Raw genomic sequence first — 19,973 nt, 5'->3', positions numbered from 1 at the left:
GGAACTCATGAATAGGACAGTCAGGCTAGCAAACACAATAGCATGGTAAAGTAATTGGCTACGTCAGGACAACCACTGTGCTCTGTAGGCATGTTGTTTAATGTAATTCCATTGCAGACAGAGAATTGAGTATATTTACATTTGTGTCATTACAGGCGAGTCACCTCGCAGTGCAGCTGAGAGCAGCCGAGCTAAGTCAGCCAGGCCAGAGGGGAGGCAAAATGAAGATGTCAGCATGCCTGCAGGGACCACAAGGTCTGCGACATCACAGCCATCTATTCCTCCACCACAGCCATCACCACAGCGCCAGGGAAGTCCGCAATCCCCTCTCACACAGTCCCCACTGCGAAGATCACCAACACCCCCACCACCACAGTCAGACAGGAGGCATGCCGTGGCCACCCTCCAGCAGATGGAGGAGTCGGAGGAGGAGGGCAGAGGGGGCGAACAAAGTCCCATAGGAGATAGATCCAACAGGGAGAGGGCTGGTTCTGTATCCGAGGGCGCCCACATCTCATCAAGACGCCGCAGGGCAAGGCCGTACAGTCAAGAAGCAGCCGAGCAGGGTGACAGTGTGTTTGCTGGACTGGAAGGCAACATGCTGAAGGTCCAGTGCCTGCAATGGAGAGAGATGAAGTCAATGCACAGGGAGGTGGCACACAAAAACAAGCATATGCACAGGATGGAGAAGGGCATCAGTGCTATGGGGGAGAACTTGTGTGCAGGAATGGAGAGAGTAGCTACCTCGGTGGACAACCTCTGCAGCCAGCTTGAGCAGGACCGTCTTGGCAGGCGCAGGGAGAGACAGAGGCTCCAGGCCTATACCAAGTCGGTGAACCGGCTGGCCACTGCAACATCACTGATGTGTCGCAGGTCCATCGCCATGCAGGAGGTGATGGCCCATTGCAGCAGGGATGTGGCCTGGGGGATGGTGTCCATGACCTCAGTGCTAGAGCTCATGCAGAATGCTAAGGCGGCCACAATGGAAGGGGGGGACAGTGTGGAGGCCACCAGCCGTGGTAGCATTACGCCCTCACCCACCGAGTGCAGAAGGCGTAGTGAACACAACGTGCCTTCACAGGAACAGTCCAACACACCAGACAGTGTTGATAGGGAACGTGCACGTGCAGCAGGTGGACGCAGGAAGTAAAGACCTATGGCTGTTTCCATGCATGAGTTGGGTGATGTAACCCATGTCCAATTGGACATTGCTCACAATACTGGAGGTGTGCCTAATAAACACCTTAACATGTAACTGTAACTGGCTCTGTGTCGTTACTCACTCAGAAATAGTTTGACGTAATCTCTGCCCGTCTCTGTCGCCCATCATGTTCAATAGCAACACCTGCTGCGCAGGGCTCTGGCTGAGGGTTGCCCTCGTCCTCGTCCTCTGAGTCAGTTAGTTCTTCTGCTGTTCCTTTTTGTGTGGCCAGATTGTGTAGCATTGCACACGTAGCAATTATCTTGCAACATTTGATGGGGCTGTACAGACGTGCACCTCCAGTTTTGTGGAGGCAACGGAATCTGCTTTTGAGCAATCCAAATGTGCGCTCCACCACATTGCGTGTGCTCCTATGTGCCACATTGTATCTCCTCTCCCTTGGGGTGGCTGGGTTGAGATATGGTGTGAGTAGATAAGGCCGGAGGGCATATGCGCTGTCACCTATGTACAGATGTAAGTGGCATTAATTTGTGTGACCAACAGCTTTAGCCAGGGTGTACATCAGGGTGTGTCACATTGACTTACCTAGTATGTATCCGTCTCCAAATTCACCAGCAAGCAGACGTGTATGGATGCCACTGTTCCGGAAGATGTACGCGTCGTGGCTACTCCCGGGGAATTTGGCCACGATGTCAGTTATAATGTACTAGGTATTACATATCACCTGTACATTGATGGAGTGGGTGGATTTGCGGTTTCTGTATATGTATTCACTTGCTGCAGGTGGGCAGATGGGTATATGGGTCCCATCGATGCAGCCGATTACGTGTGGGAACTGTGCAAGTTGGTAAAACTCCAGCTTGGTCCTCTGCAGCTCCTCCTGTGTACTGGGGAAAGAAATGTAATGTTCCATTCTGTCCATCATGGCATCTAGGAAGGTGTTGAAGAAATGGGATAGACAGCTCTGTGACACTTCACCCACTGCAGCTATCACACCTTGGAAACTTCCTGATGCAAGGAGGTGCAGGCAGCAGAGTACCTGGACATGGGTGGGGATAGTGTGGGCCCTTGGTGCCTGATGCTCCAGATAGGGTTTTAGGTCCCGTATTAGGTCCAGGATGGTATCAGGGTGCAGTCTGTATCTTTCATGGATTTCAGGTTCTGTCAATTGGAACAATGTGATGCGTAGTCTGTACACCCGCTCTTCACGTCTCCAGATCCTCACTCCTGCTGCTCTCAAGCATAGCCTCCTTGCAATGAGGTACAGGGCCGCCATTGTGTTCACACAGATGCATTTTGGGCCTGTTTTTATGCACTGCACATGATTACCACATGCTCTTCAAAAGTGGTAAATACCGAATCGTTATTACCGAATCTGGTCATATTCGGTATTAACGAGGTTTGCTACATCGCATTTTTGGTGATTTTACCGAATCGTTATTTACGATTCTGTATTCTTTGTTTCGGTATTTTTGAATCGGTAAATAAGGAATCGGTAATTTTTTACCGATTCGTTATTATCGATTCAATTCGGTATTACGTACATCTCACATGGCTAAATACCGGTCGGTAACGCCGAAAACGGGCCTTTTTCGGTGTTACCGACCGGTATTTGGCCACCTACATATGGCCCTAAATGTTTTCCAATAGCAGAAATTAGGTGAAACGCAAACACAAAAATCTATGACAAACGGGCTGTAACATTGTTTGTATAAAGTTAAGACAGGTTATTACATGTACATTTTTGGAAATTTCTAATTTTAAAGCTATCAGATGAGAAAATAATTACCATGCTATAGTTGACATAGCAAAATCTATCTGAGGAAGGGAAATGCAAGGTGGGACGTGTAGAGAGGCCTTGAAGCTCAAAAAAAGTGTAGCACTATGGCTTTCTTTCAGGAAAGAGGACACGCTGCTTGCTATTCAATAGTCTACAGGCTTTGTGCACCACAAGAAAAGCAGTAGACTGTAGCAAAATTGCTCAAAGTGAAGGACAAACAAAGCAGCTGCACTTTGTGCACAGAAACTGATAAAGACCTCACCATTTAGTGCCTCCATTTGCACCCTGGTGAAACACAGGATCTTAAAAGATGTTATGAAGTACAGGAGGGGGTTGACACATATCTCGAAAGATAGGATATATTTCAACAAATTTTCTCATACCGTACACGCATTTAATTAAATCTGACATTAAGAAAACGTATAGCATATATGTCAGATCCTAGTGTATAAATAATGCAAGTTGCTATAGAAAAATATAACATTTCTGTGCACAAAAGGACTCACAAACCAGTTTTTATATAATCAGATAGCAGCCAGCTAACAAGATACAAAATGTTGCTGTGCTAAATTAGCCACTAGCTATGAATGAATGGCTATCACTGGCTCATAACAAATCACCACTGAGCAATCATTAGAAGCATCATGTACACTGAAAGCCAATGAAGTGCCATATATATAATTCCAAGGCCTACATTTACAAAGGCTGATGCAATACTGAATTGCTTAGTGTAGACTGTAGTTCCTCCCCAGCCTAGTAGCATTCAAATGACCATGTAAAATACTGAGCTATGTTGTGCATGGTGGTATACTTCAGAGTGCAATCGTTAACTACATGCACTGCATCATCATATTTACTAACCACACTCAGATATACCCAACTGATTTTGCCATTCTCCTATGGAGTCCATCAGGGACCAGAAGTATCCTGCTATTCATATTCACAAGACACTACATCTCCCCTTTGTTGAATAAAAAGTGCAAATGTTACATATGTACATTACAGTTTCTCAATGAGTCATTGAGGTGCTCACACCAATCTTCTAGATCTTGTTGTGTGAAGTTGAAAAGACTTAGAAGGGAGGCCTACCTCGGGTACTGGTGATGCAGAAGCAGGTGTAAGATTTGGACTCTCCAGACTCTCAGGTGGATATGTCTCACTTCAAACATCTGGCATACAATGAACTTCGAGTCAGGTGCTCCAATTCTGTCAAGTCTCTTGCGATTGACTTTCCAGGACGTTGAGTGTTGTGACGAGCAAAGCACCATATGTGCTTTGCTCGTCACAACCCTCAGTGGGTCAGCATCAAACGGAGCATCAGACTTGTGTCTTTGTTTGATCAGTACCCGGTCTCCATCCTTGAAAACCGTGTCCCCAGCTCATTGCCGTTTGCCAGCTCCCAAGGTATTTCTAAATTTAACCCCTTAGTGGATGTTTCCAAAATAAAGATCCAATATACTTCTCGCAATTTTCGAATATTGTCCAAGTCAAATCCTGTCTTTTGATTGATCCTCTCTAAGATATACCAGTGCATCTCTTCTGGTGTATGGTTCTTTTCAATACAATGGGAGACCATGGGTGCCATTGTTTTACGCGTTCTTATGGCCGACCTGTGTTCCGTGAGGCGTGTATTCAAGGCTCGTCCTGTCTGTCCTACATAGCCCTTTCTCCAAGGACATATTATAAGATACACCACATTTGTAGTTCTACAATTATTAAAAATTTCTGGCATGATCACTTGATTATTAAAGTGTATTGTTGGCCCTTGAATGGCCATGGGGCACGATTTACAGTTTGCACATTTATATGTGCCTGTCACTGGTCTCATGGAGCTGATATTCAATTGTTGAGGGATATTATTTTGACTCATGCGTGATCGTACAATATGGTCTTTGATGGATTTGTTTCATCTATAGGCGAACATTGGTTTTGGGATCCTCTCTTCTTTGAGTGTATTGACATTCAGTATATGCCAACTTGCACAGACCGCTTGTCTTATTCTTTCAATAAGCATGGAGTGCCTGGTTATGAACACCATCCTGGGTCAGTTTTGTCTTTTTTAGTCATCAAAAGGTGTTGATGGTCCTAAAAACGAGCTCTTTTGAAGGAATCTCGTACGATTTTTTTAGGGTAGCCTCTAGCTAGAAACCTAAGTTTCATGGTTTTTGCCCTGCTGTCATAATCTGTAATATTAGTGCAATTACGTCTGAGGCGTAAAAACTCCCCAAACGGTACACTATTCTTCTGAATATTCGGATGAAAACTGTCATAATGAAGGAGGGTGTTCCTAGCGGTGGGCTTAATGAATAGGTCCACCACTTGGACCCCACTCTCATGCTTGATCAGGATATCTAAATATTCTACCTTCTCTGTATCAATGTGATTTGTAAATCGTATATTGGTGTCGCATAGATTTATCCATTGTATGAATTGATGCAGGTTCTCAACACAGTCATTCCAGATGAAGAAAACATTGTCTATGAATCGTGACCATTTGGTCACAGATTCATAGAACGGCGCAATTTCTCCCTTCAAAATGGGTCACACACATAAATCAAATTGAGTCCTAAAGAAATATAGATGTGAAACACTTTTTGATTAGTTTTGATGTATATACGAAAAAAACCCTCACAGACAGGCTGCGAGTATATTCACTTTGATAAAGATTACGGGGCCCCTGCAATATAGGATGAACCCTAGCAGGGAATAACTAGTTTGGGAAAACGAACAAGTGCACCGGGTTCAGTGCATGGATACATAAACCAATAAAAAAAGTAACCACATTTTCAGAATCGTCCGATTCAGACAATGAAGGTCAATACCAAGGTGCTGGGTATCAAAACTCTAGGCCCAACACTAGACAATATAATAGACAACCTTTTTTAGCCAGGCACCCAGGGAGACGGAGCAATTGGAGGCCCCAATACCAACCACGATTTCAGAATACCTCCCATATGGATTACAGTCAGTTCCAGGACAATCCACAGATGAGCTACAACCAGTATCTAGAAACACGCAACAAAAGATATTGGAGAGATTAGTAACTATTCCAATCTTTAATCTTAGCTCAGCCCAGTTGTCATCTTCCACTATATCTGTTCTAACCAAGGGACTCACATTTGCCCCTCATTCAGGTCTAAATAAATTTGACCTATTTAGAGACCTACAGACGTTCCTGAAAAAGATTAGACTTAAAATATTTTTCTCCACTCAAGAAAGTGCCATTGTTGATTCTAACTTATCTGATTTAAAACCTAAATCAACATTCACCCCCTTGGCAGACCAACTTCCGCCACAAGTAGCTATTTTTGAACAGATCATTTACAACAAGTTGATGAACATCACAGCGCATGTGCCCAAGACCCCATTCAATTTAAATAAGGAAGAATACAAAGCACTAAAACAAATAAAACAAAACAATGACATAACAATTAAAGCATGCGACAAAGGTGGAGGCATTGTTGTTTACGACACAGTAATCTACGTGGCTAAAATGGAAGAAATGCTAAGTGATACGCATTTCTACACACCAATTAGCAAAGACCTTACCCCACAGATAGTGCAAAAGATTTGTAGATTGACAGATAAAGCACTTAGAGAGGGTGAGATTTGTGAAAAAAATGGCAATATCTAAATGTAGAAAACCCGCGATTAGCCAGTATATATGGTATACCTAAAATTCATAAGAGTACAGTCAATCCACCTCTTAGGCTCATAGTCACCACCATAGGCTCAGCTACTGAACCCTTAGCTAAGTACATTGACGCCATCCTTTGTCCCCATGTGTCCCGTACTCCAGCCTTTGTGCAAGACACTAGGCACATTATCAACCTAGTAGAGAACACTACCTATTGTCCAGGTACACAGCATCTTGTCACAATGGACATCAAGGCCCTTTATTGTAACATACCTTTTTCAGGGGCTCTCGAAGCTGTACACTGGTTCATAAAAAAGTACAACATTAAGTGCCCATCGATTTTTATTCTGGAATGTTTAAAAATAGTACTTTGTGAAAATATTTTCGATTTTAACCAGAAACTATTCAAACAAAAACAAGGAGTCAGTATGGGGGATTCTTGTGCCCCCACAGTGGCAAATATTTATATGACCCATTTTAAAGAGAGATTCATCTTTAACGAAATTGCGCAGTTCTATGAATCTGTGACCAAATGGTATACAGTAGATGAACCAAATTGAAAACTGATAACTGTCCCTTAGACTGTTGGTCATTTCACATTTGTACCCCACATCTTTGCATCCCCATACTTGAATTATGCAAAGATTGGTACAGTTGGATTATTCGTTTCCTTGTTTTATATTGAGAAATGTTGTGTTTTCTTTTCACCTATAAATATATTCCGGGCAAAATGCCCTCGGCAAGATAGCGGCTGCCGTTCTTGCCGCCCCTGACACCTTAGCAACTTCTAAGTACCGTTGACACCCCCTCACTGCGCCGTTGGTTAAGTTCCTGTTTAAAATTTATTTTAGAGTTATAAATCCCTCTTTACTCTATATTTTCTAGAATTGAGGTTTCTTGATTCCCTACCAAAGGAGGCATATGCTGACCAATTGAAAATGGCAGCCCATTCGGTTTTTCCCGGAGGGATATGGCGACCGCCATCTTTGCCGAACGGGTCTCTGTAGCATTTTCAAGTTTTTTGGCCCCGTTGACACCTCCTCATCGAATCGTTGGGCAAGTTTCTGTGTAATATTTCTTTTAGGGTCTTAAATAAAAGTGATTTATGGAGTATGCTACCCAGCAGCATAATCGAGAACCCTGATAACTAAAACACAGCCAATCATATCATGCATGTAGTAGGGGTACGTCATGTAATGCAACGAATACGAGCCATAGTAGAGGCTCAAGGCTTTTATTTTAATCAATGTTTCTGCCGTATCATGAACTCGATACAAAAGTAATTCTCTGAGTTATGGCGATAAATAGAGGTAGACATACATTAATAAACTGACGGGAATAGACACCAGCAGTTACCTCATAGAGATAAAATTAGGCAGAATTTAGAATACAGGGCGCTCCAATCTTCATTGTTTTGTATTTCCCCTTTCCTCTAGTGACCATGGCATCAAACACAATCATTCGAAGGAGTAAGAGATTTTGAAAATATACAAAGTGTGCTATTGACTTATTTCAGAATCTGCGAAAATATACATAATACAGGTATAACAGCATTTTCTATACCTTGAAATCGCCAATTCATTAGATTAATACTGTAGGAAGTGGGTTAATTAGTTTAACTACAGGGAGACCACCACCCAATGTTATCCTAATTAGATATTTATACAGAGCGGTCACAGTGGAAAACAAGATAGCGTCCTTCAACCCAACCATAATTTAGGACGTGCCTTTACAACTGTAGGTTTGGTATGTATGCCATCTACATTTCCTTTTTGACACTGACAGTGATCTTGTTATAAATAGTAAGATATAGTTCATTTTATATATGCTTCAAGATCGGTTTTAAACATATAAACTTTGGCATTGCGACAAGCGGAGTGATCTACCCCTTCTGATAGAAAAAGACGTTTGTGTATAAAACCAGCAAAATAGGTAATTTGTCAACTTTTATGAAGGGTTCATACTATTATCTATGCACCATTGAGATAATCTTCCCTTTTAATTTTTGATCAGAATCCGCCCTTTTCACTTTTTACCAGGCAACCTATTCAATAATTACCCTTATTATATATGCTTCCAGATCGGTTTTAAACATATAAACCTTGGCATTGCGACAAGCGGAGTGATCCACCCCTTCTGATGGAAAAAGACGTTTATGAATAAATCCATCAAAATAGGTAATTTGTCAACTTTTAAGATGGGTTCATATTACCATCTATGCACTATTGAGATAATTTTTCCTTTTAATTTTTGATTAGGAACTGCCTCTTTCACTCTTTACCAGGCAACCTATTTAATATTTACCCATATATTAGATGTAGGATATTAGTTGGGACATGCTCCAAACTTAAGAGATCTATTGTATACTCATGTGAACTGAATAATATGCCTTTGTGGTTTCTTAGCGAGTCAATATAGATAACTTATAGACCCTTCATCTCTAACTTCGAGTTATATAGCAAGATTATGTCTAGATCTGAGATGTCATCTTAATTGCAGGATTGGTCCTGCTCTCCAGTTCAGGAAATTGAGACATACAAGATATAGCATCATTTAGAAATAAATATATAAACTCCATTGCACTAGAAGATTGTAGATATGCTCATATTTATCTTTAATCTATAGGTCCCATCCATTCAGATTACATTCAGCTGTTGAATCTATCCAACAGACAAACTCTTCAATAATATACTAGACAGGTAAAGAGCACCCACCCCCTCTTTCTTTTTTTGAAGATATGCAATCCTTAAGATTGTATATACCATTCAATCTGTACATAATACATGTTTAATTCACCTATATGGAGATATTGTATAGCACTTCATTTATTAGAGTATGAGTGAGTGAAAGTGAGATTAGTTTAAAGAAAAATTCATAGCGGATGTACATAATCTATACCCTCATGTCTTCAGCCTGATGTCCTAAATCCACTAATAATGACTATAGGTATTATATTATCAAATGTATGCGTTTCCACTATAAGAATACTCATACACATTTCTTGTTTCATAGTACTTACTGGTAAAACAGAAATCCTGGGGAAGGCATTTGCCGAAACGCGTTGGTGATTTGTTCTGCACATCATTATCAATGACTTCGTGTTCTTTTGCTTGTTTAAGAATTGGAAAATTATTATCAATGTGTTCAATGAATTAATTTCTGGTGGATAATGTACCGAATGCCGAAATATACAGATCATGAATGACATTATATCTGTTTGACTATTAGATGCAAGAATGTGTTTTTTAGATATATATGTACTATAAATAACCAATTGTAAAATATATTTTTGATAAAAGACAAAAAAAGAAAAAAAGATTTACAATAAAAATAAATTGTTTTATAAGTTTTGATTTAGGATTGGTTTTCTTTAGTGCTAACGCATAGATTGGTTTATGTATCCATGCACTGAACCCGGTGCATTTGTTCGTTTTCCTAAAGTAGTCCACTTGTATACCTTTGTCTTTGATGGTGTGAGATGGTGTGTTTATCAATGCACCACTATTGATGATAAAAGGTATGGAGCAACCATTCAACCTTAGTGTGATCTTAGGGCACTGTCCAAATTAATTTGGTTACTTCACATGGCGATCTCTCTTGGACTTGGGCTCTTCTCTGAATGTAGCCAATCCTACATGTGCACGTCGTTTAGCAATTGACATCATTATCGCACAGCAATATTCTTCACTGTCTCCTAACAATGAAGGTGAAGAGCCTTTAGACGTTTACTTTGATGACGATCGACTTTGTTTAGTTTCCACTTGCCTCAATTGATTTTACTGTTTGGCCTTGTGGGCATCGCTAGAGTGCTTCTGTAAGTTTCTGTCATCCATTGTCTCTTCTCAACATGACACAGTTGGTTTCTCTTTTGCTTTGCAAACCATTATGAAATGGTTTCCTTACCACAACCTTTCCATACTTGTCCAATGGCGGGACATTTTTCTTCATGTGGGAAGCAGAAGCCACATCAGAAACACAACTTTGTTTTCCTCAAAGACATCACCTTTTGGCCCTGGACCTTATGTCTCTGCTTACTTTCCATGTTGAATGCTGATTCGCTCTGGGCTATTCCAGCTTCCATATAAGCAGCTTGTCAATCTGCACATTCCTCTGCGCTCACAGTCATTAGTACCTTCTCTAGACTGAGTATCACTCTCAGCATAAGTCGTCTGAACGAGTTAGACAGACAACCATTGATGACTAAGACATATGGCTTCTTCATCATTGAATTTGTTGAACTAGCAGTGCTTGATTAGGGTATCAACTCTTTTGACAAAATCATCCATCGTTTCACCAGCTTGCTGTCTTGCCAGGTTGAAAATGTACCTATCATAGTCAACATTCAGCATTGGGTTGAACTTTGTTGCAAATGACTCCTTAATTTGACTGTAAGATGTTTAATTGCTTGTAGAATTTTCTTTATCACTTCTTTCACAATGTCACCTGCACGGTTCTTTAAGTATTTGATTATCTTTTTGCCATCAGCTTCTTCAAGCGTACCAATGAAATCATAGAATGAGCCATAAGCCACCTACCTGGATCTCTGATGATTCAAATGGGGTGGCGACGCTAGTTTCTAAATCCGCCAGATACTTGCCCTCGGTTTACAGGAGTAGACACTGCTCCAGTGGCAAATACCTGGGGGAAGGGGTTCGAATGGAGAGAGCATGTGGAATCAAAGATGCTGTGGCTCGTCTACTCAACAGCAATACTGCTAATGGTACTAGCAGATACGGTACCCATAAAAAAACAAATAAGGCTTTAGTCTAGTATTGCCTCTATCTCTTAAAGTATCACCTCATGAAAGATTTTCAAATCTCAACCAACCTTGAGTTTTGGTGTTGTTTCATTTGCATTTAGATTGTCCATAAAGGCACCTTCATCAAAGTTCTCAAAACTGTAGTGAGTATGATTTCAGCATCAAACCTACATGCACATTTGGACGGAGTTAGCTTCACCCAAGTCTTCTCTGGCAGAGCCCTGTCAACAGTATGTACAAATTGAACAAAAGCACAGCTTACCATGATGTTGTGACTGAGCTCAACGCGTAGTAAGATTAAGTCTGTAAATGTGTCTCTCCTTTTCTTCTTCTTTTTTCCATCCCGGTGAGAGACAAATGCGGGATGTTTTTGTGGTGAGGTTGAAGTGGGAGGATCAATGAAGCTGGCAAAAAAGAGTCCTGGAAGCCAGGAAACAGGTTAGGGGCAGGCAAGGAGGCTAAGCGAAGGAGGGGGTGTGGGTTGCTTTTAAATAAGACTGCTTTAGACCATTCATGAAGGTAATACTCTAATTGTTTGTAACAAGGAACAGGGGCAAATAATTAACTTGATGAGACTGGCTTCTAGAAGGTGCTTTAAAATGTTCACAAAGGTTGCGTTTTAATTGGTTAATACAAGGAACAGGTGAAGGGGATTAATTTGATGAAGTCTATCTTCTGAAAGGTTCATTTTGAGGTCATCCCTGCTGGTTGCTTGATGCGTATTCTGGGGGATATTCTGGATGTTTCCGTGGTGCTTAAAACCTGACCTTGCATATGCATGGTAAAACATTTGTAAAAGCTATTAAGCCTTTTCAAACAAACCAGGGAGCACCAGCTGCAGCTAGCTATTACTAACAGCATGTAATATGGTCAAAAGTCATGATACAAGATGTTTGTTCAGTCACAAGTATTGGGAAGAATGATATGAATCATGCCAGTACATTGTGATAGTCAAGAGAGCTGAGCCGTGGCAGGATTCCTTACAGTCGCCCCTCTCAAAGGCAGTCTTACAGGTCATGGTTTGGTGGGGTGGAGGGCATGAAATCGTCTCACCAGCCGGGGGGGATGAACCGAGGAGACCGGTTCCCAGAAATGCTCTGAAGGGTCTTATCCCTTCCAATCAATAAGGTAATGTAGTTTTCCCTGAGATCATTTACCGTCCATGTTAGATTTGGGGGTCTCTAGTTGGTACAGGTAGGTACTTGTGACAAATAGGGACCCTTGTCTCTAGTTAGGGTAGAGGGGATACACTCCTAAAATAACCCCTGCTCACCCCCTTGGTAGCTTTGCACTAGCAGACAGGGTTATCTCAGAGGCAGTGTGTAAAGCATTTGTGACCACATACATAACCCAGTGACAACACTACAAATGGACACCACACAAGGTTTATCTAAAAAATAAGCATTCTTTATATAGAGTTACCACAAGACCAATAAACGACAAAAATACACAATACTGTACTTTTTGATGGTAGTTTTAGCTTAGTTAAGTTCAGTTCTTAAGATGGGACACTTTGCGTCAATGTACCTTCCACAACAAGTAATGTTGCAGGGATGGAAGTGCGGCAAAGTTCTGGTGCAAAGAAATAAAGACGATGCTCTCTCCTTGATGTGACATGCTTCCCGTTGATGCGGCGTCGTCTGCTGCCACGTCAATCCTCTTCTCCGGCGATGTGAGATATTTTACAAGATGCGAGCCGCGAGCGGCCCTGCGACTAGCTTCCCGGTGATCCTCTTCTCCGGTGATAAACCGTGACAGGCCCTGCGACATGCTTCTCGGAGATGCGGCGTCTGATGCGACGTAGATCCTCTACTCCTGTGACACATTTCCCGGCGATGCGTCGGCGTCTGCTGCGACGTCGATTCTCTTCTCCGGTGATGCGGGGCACTTCGTGTTGTGAAGCGGCAGTTCTGCGACAGGCGTCTCGATCTTGAGTCGCGCTTCTAGCGACATGCAAATCCTCCCCAAAGTACAGGCACTTCAGGAAGATTTTTGGGGAGCTGGTGGTTGATGTCTATTGTCCCTGAGACCTCAGCAGGAGGCAAGCTCTTTTCCAAGCCCTTGGAGACCCTTCACAAGTTGTAAGCAAAGTACACAAAGTTCCTTTCTCCTTCCTTTGGCAGTAAGGCAACCACTGAAGGTGAATCCCCCAAGCAGCACTTCAACTTGGGAACAGTCTCACCTCAGTTTCTTCAGGTTCCTCTCCTCAGTAAAGGTTTCTTCTTGTAGTCCAAAAGTGATCTAATTTCATGGGATCAGGGTCCCAATATTTATTTCCCAAAATCCTTTGTTCTCTGAGGGGAGAGGGGCCTTTGCCCAGTCCAAACCCATTCAGAAGCACTCTGTTTACCAGACTTCTCCTTTCCTTTCACAGTGCAGGGCAGAAACATCAGACGCCCCACAGGAGGTGGAGCCAGCATTGTGGAAGGCAAGTACAGCCCTGAAGCACTTTGTTGACAGGACTCCGTCTCTTCTTTCAGTGTGCAGGACAGATATATCAGCCGCTCCACAGGAGGTGGAGCCAGCCTGTCTCCTGGAATCCCCCAGCCCTGTCACTCACAAACTACAGACAAAGGAATACACAACCTAGCAGAGGCAGGCTTGAAAGGTTAGGCAAGAAAATACCTACTTTCTAAAAGTGGTATTTTCAAACACAGAATATTAAAACTAACTTTATTAAAAGATGTATTTTATTATTCTGAGTTCAGGCATACTAAACTCAAATTTCTACCATGTTCTCTGAGTCAGTTAGGATTATAAAATGTAACAATGCTAACAGCCCATTCAGGTCTAGGGAGTACAGGTAGCTTTGCAATAGTGAAAAACAAAAATGGCTGTAATTCACTATTAGGACATGCCACACACACCAGGGCATGTCCCTCCTTATACATTGCACCCTGCCCATGGGCCTACCATAGGGGTGTCTAATATGAAGAAAAGGGAATGTTTAGGAACTGGCAAGTGGGTGCTCTTGTCCAGTGAGCATGACAGTACCAGACTGCAAGCAGGCTCTGCAATGGCAGACCTTAGACACATTTTTTAAGGCTGCTTCAGTGCGTGGCACAACCAGTGCTGCAGGCCCACTAGCAGCATTTGAATTACAAGCCCTGGGCACCCCTGGTGCACTATACTAGGGTCTGACAAGTAAGCCAAACAGTCAATCATAGAATCACCAATTAATACGACCGCTTGCGATGAGAAACTACCAGTCTGCGTTGAGACAGCTGCGGCTTGAGTAGATCAGTACCCGGTCTCCATCCTTGAAAACCGTGTCCCCAGCTCATTGCCGTTTGCCAGCTCCCAAGGTATTTCTAAATGTAACCCCTTAGTGGATGTTTCCAAAATAAAGATCCAATATACTTCTCGCAATTTTCGAATATTGTCCAAGTCAAATCCTGTCTTTTGATTGATCCTTTCTAAGATATACCAGTGCATCTCTTCTGGTGTATGGTTCTTTTCAATACAATGGGAGACCACGGGTGCCATTGTTTTACGCGTTCTTATGGCCGACCTGTGTTCCGTGAGGCGTGTATTCAAGGCTCGTCCTGTCTGTCCTACATAGCCCTTTCTACAAGGACATATTATAAGATACACCACATTTGTAGTTCTACAATTATTAAAATTTTCTGGCATGATCACTTGATTATTAAAGTGTGTTGTTTGCCCTTGAATGGCCATGGGGCACGATTTACAGTTTGCACATTTATATGTGCCTGTCACTGGTCTCATGGAGCTGATATTCAATTGTTGTGGGATATTATTTTGACTCATGCGTGATCGTACAATATGGTCTTTGATGGATTTGTTTCATCTATATGCGAACATTGGTTTTGGGATCCTCTCTTCTTTGAGTGTATTGACATTCAGTATATGCCAACTTGCAGAGACCGCTTGTCTTATTCTTTCAATAAGCATGGAGTGCCTGGTTATGAACACCATCCTGGGTCAGTTTTGTCTTTTTTAGTCATCAAAAGGTGTTGATGGTCCTAAAAACGAGCTCTTTTGAAGGAATCTCGTACGATTTTTTTAGGGTAGCCTCTAGCTAGAAACCTAAGTTTCATGGTTTTTGCCCTACTGTCATAATCTGTAATATTAGTGCAATTACGTCTGAGGCGTAAAAACTCCCCAAACGGTACACCACTCTTCTGAATATTCGGATGAAAACTGTCATAATGAAGGAGGGTGTTCCTAGCGGTGGGCTTAATGAATAAGTCCACCACTAGGACTCCACTCTCATGCTTGATCAGGATATCTAAATATTCTTCCTTCTCTGTATCAATGTGATTTGTAAATCGTATATTGGTGTCGCATAGATTTATCCATTGTATGAATTGATGCAGGTTCTCAACACAGTCATTCCAGATGAAGAAAACATTGTCTATGAATCGTGACCATTTGGTCACAGATTCATAGAAAGGCGCAATTTCTCCCTTCAAAATGGGTCACACACATAAATCAAATTGAGTCCTAAAGAAATATAGATGTGAAACACTTTTTGATTAGTTTGGATGTATATACGAAAAGACCCCTCACAGACAGGCTGCGAGTATATTCACTTTGATAAAGATTACGGGGCCCCTGCAATATAGGATGAACCCTAGCAGGGAATAACTAGTTTGGGAAAACGAACAAGTGCACCGGGTTCAGTGGATGGATACATAAACCAATAAAAAAAGTAACCACATTTTCAGAATCGTCCGATTCAGACAATGAAGGTCAATACCAAGGTGCTGGATATCAAAACTCTAGGCCCAACACTAGACAATATAATAGACAACCTTTTTTAGCCAGGCACCCAGGGAGACGGAGCAATTGGAAGCCCCAATACCAACCACCATTTCAGAATACCTCCCATATGGATTACAGTCAGTTCCAGGACAATCCACAGATGAGCTACAACCAGTATCTAGAAACACGCAACAAAAGATATTGGAGAGATTAGTGACTATTCCAATCTTTAATCTTAGCTCAGCCCAGTTGTCATCTTCCACTATATCTGTTCTAACCAAGGGACTCACATTTGCCCCTCATTCAGGTCTAAATAAATTTGACCTATTTAGAGACCTACAGAGGTTCATGAAAAAGATTAGACTTAAAATATGTTTCTCCACTCAAGAAAGTGCCATTGATGATTCTAACTTATCTGGTTTAAAACCTAAATCAACATTCACCCCCTTGGCAGACCAACTTCCGCCACAAGTAGCTATTTTTGAACAGATCATTTACAACAAGTTGATGAACATCACAGCGCATGTGCCCAAGACCCCATTCAATTTAAATAAGGAAGAATACAAAGCACTAAAACAAATAAAACAAAACAATGACATAACAATTAAAGCATGCGACAAAGGTGGAGGCATTGTTGTTTACGACACAGTAATCTACGTGGCTAAAATGGAAGAAATGCTAAGTGATACGCATTTCTACACACCAATTAGCAAAGACCTTACCCCACAGATAGCGCAAAAGATTTGCAGATTGACAGATAAAGCACTTAGAGAGGGTGAGATTTGTGAAAAAAATGGCAATATCTGAAGGTAGAAAACCCGCGATTAGCCAGTATATATGGTATACCTAAAATTCATAAGAGTACAGTCAATCCACCTCTTAGGCTCATAGTCACCACCATAGGCTCAGCTACTGAACCCTTAGCTAAGTACATTGACGCCATCCTTTGTCCCCATGTGTCCCGTACTCCAGCCTTTGTGCAAGACACTAGGCACATTATCAACCTAGTAGAGAACACTACCTTTTGTCCAGGTACACAGCATCTTGTCACAATGGACATCAAGGCCCTTTATTGTAACATACCTATTTCAGGGGCTCTCGAAGCTGTACACTGGTTCATAAAAAAGTACAGCATTAAGTGCCCATCGATTTTTATTCTGGAATGTTTAAAAATAGTACTTTGTGAAAATATTTTCGAATTTAACCAGAAACTATTCAAACAAAAACAAGGAGTCAGTATGGGGGATTCTTGTGCCCCCACAGTGGCAATATTTATATGACCCATTTTGAAGAGAGATACATTTTTAACGAAATTGCGCAGTTCTATGAATCTGTGACCAAATGGTATACAGTAGATGAACCAAATTGAAAATTGATAACTGTCCCTTAGACTGTTGGTCATTTCACATTTGTATCCCACATCTTTGCATCTCCATACTTGAATTATGCAAAGATTGGTACAGTTGGATTATTCGTTTCCTTGTTTTATATTGAGAAATCTTGTGTTTTCTTTTCACCTATAAATATATTCCGGGCAAAATACCCTCGGCAAGATAGCGGCTGCCGTTCTTGCCGCCCGTGACACCTTAGCAACTTCTAAGTACCGTTGACACCCCCTCACAGCGCCGTTGGTTAAGTTCCTGTTTAAAATCCATTTTAGAGTTATAAATCCCTCTTTACTCTATATTTTATAGAATTGAGGTTTCTTGATTCCCTACCAAAGGAGGCATATCCTGACCAATTCAAAATGGCAGCCCATTCAGTTTTTACCGGAGGGATATGGCGACCGCCATCTTTGCCGAACGGGTCTCTGTAGCATTTTCAAGTTTTTTGGCCCCGTTGACACCTCCTCAACGAATCGTTGGGCAAGTTTCTGTGTAATATTCCTTTTAGGGTCTTAAATAAAAGTGATTTATGGAGTATGCTACCCAGCAGCATAATCGAGAACCCTGATAACTAAAACACAGCCAATCATATCATGCATGTAGTAGGGGTACGTCATGTAATGCAACGAATACGAGCCATAGTAGAGGCTCAAGGGTTTTATTTTAATCAATGTTTCTGCCGTATCATGAACTCGATACAAAAGTAATTCTCTGAGTTATGGCGATAAATAGAGGTAGACATACATTAATAAACTGACGGGAATAGACACCAGCAGTTACCACGTAGAGATAAAATTAGGCAGAATTTAGAATACAGGGCGCTCCAATCTTCATTGTTTTGTATTTCCCCTTTCCTCTAGTGACCATGGCATCAAACGCAATCATTCGAAGGAGTAAGAGATTTTGAAAATATACGAAGTGTGCTATTGACTCATTTCAGAATCTGCGAAAATATACATAATACAGGTATAATAGCATTTTCTATACCTTGAAATCGCCAATTCATTAGATTAATACTGTAGGAAGTGGGTTCATTAGTTTAACTACAGGGAGACCACCACCCAATGTTATCCTAATTATATATTTATACAGAGCGGTCACAGTGGAAAACAAGACAGCGTCCTTCAACCCAACCATAATTTAGGACGTGCCTTTACAAATGTAGATTTGGTATGTATGCCATCTACATTTCCTTTTTGACACTGACAGTGATCTTGTTATAAATAGTAGGATATAGTTCATTTTATATATGCTTCCAGATCGGTTTTAAACATATAAACTTTGGCATTGCGACAAGCGGAGTGATCTACCCCTTCTGATAGAAAAAGACGTTTGTGTATAAATCCAGCAAAATAGGTAATTTGTCAACTTTTATGATGGGTTCATACAATTATCTATGCACCATTGAGATAATCTTCCCTTTTAATTTTTGATCAGAAACCGCCCTTTTCACTTTTTACCAGGCAACCTATTCAATAATTACCCTTATTATATATGCTTCCAGATCGGTTTTAAACATATAAACCTTGGCATTGCGACAAGCGGAGTGATCCACCCCTTCTGATAGAAAAAGACATTTATGAATAAATCCATCAAAATAGGTAAATGTAAATGTAAATGTAAATGTATGTATACTTGTAAAGCGCACTGTTACCTCGTTACGTGGTGTCCTGGCGCTGTATACCGCTGGGGAACCAGGTAATTTGTCAACTTTGAATATGGGTTCATATTACCATCTAGGCACTATTGAGATAATTTTTCCTTTTAATTTTTGATTAGAAACTGCCTCTTTCACACTTTACCAGGCAACCTATTTAATATTTACCCACATATTAGATGTAGGATATTAGTTGGGACATGCTCCAAACTTAAGAGATCTATTGTATACTCATGTGAACTGAATAATATGCCTTTGTGGTTTCTTAGCGAGTCAATATAGATAACTTATAGACCCTTCATCTCTAACTTCGAGTTATATAGCAAGATTATGTCTAGATCTGAGATGTCATCTTAATTGCAGGATTGGTCCTGCTCTCCAGTTCAGGAAATTGTGAGATACAAGATATAGCATCATTTAGAGATAAATATATAAAATCCATTGCACTAGAAGATTGTAGATATGCTCATATTTATCTTTAATCTATAGGTCCCATCCATTCAGATTACATTCATCTGTTAAATCTATCCAACAGACAAACTCTTCAAAAATATACAAGACAGGTAAAGAGCACCCACCCCCTCTTTCTTTTTTTGAAGATATGCAATCCTTAAGATTGTATATACCATTAAATCTGTACATAATACATGTTTAATTCACCTATATGGAGATATTGTATAGCACTTCATTTATTAGAGTATGAGTGAGTGAAAGTGAGATTAGTTTAAAAAAAAATCATAGCGGATGTACATAATCTATACCCTCATGTCTTCAGCTTGATGTCCTAAATCCACTAATAATGACTATAGGTATTATATTATCAAATGTATGCGTTTCCACTATAAGAATACTCATACACATTTCT

This window comes from Lissotriton helveticus, chromosome 4_1 (assembly GCF_964261635.1).
Source record: "Lissotriton helveticus chromosome 4_1, aLisHel1.1, whole genome shotgun sequence".
Lineage (NCBI taxonomy): Eukaryota > Metazoa > Chordata > Amphibia > Caudata > Salamandridae > Lissotriton > Lissotriton helveticus.
This window is presented reverse-complemented; position numbering follows the sequence as displayed.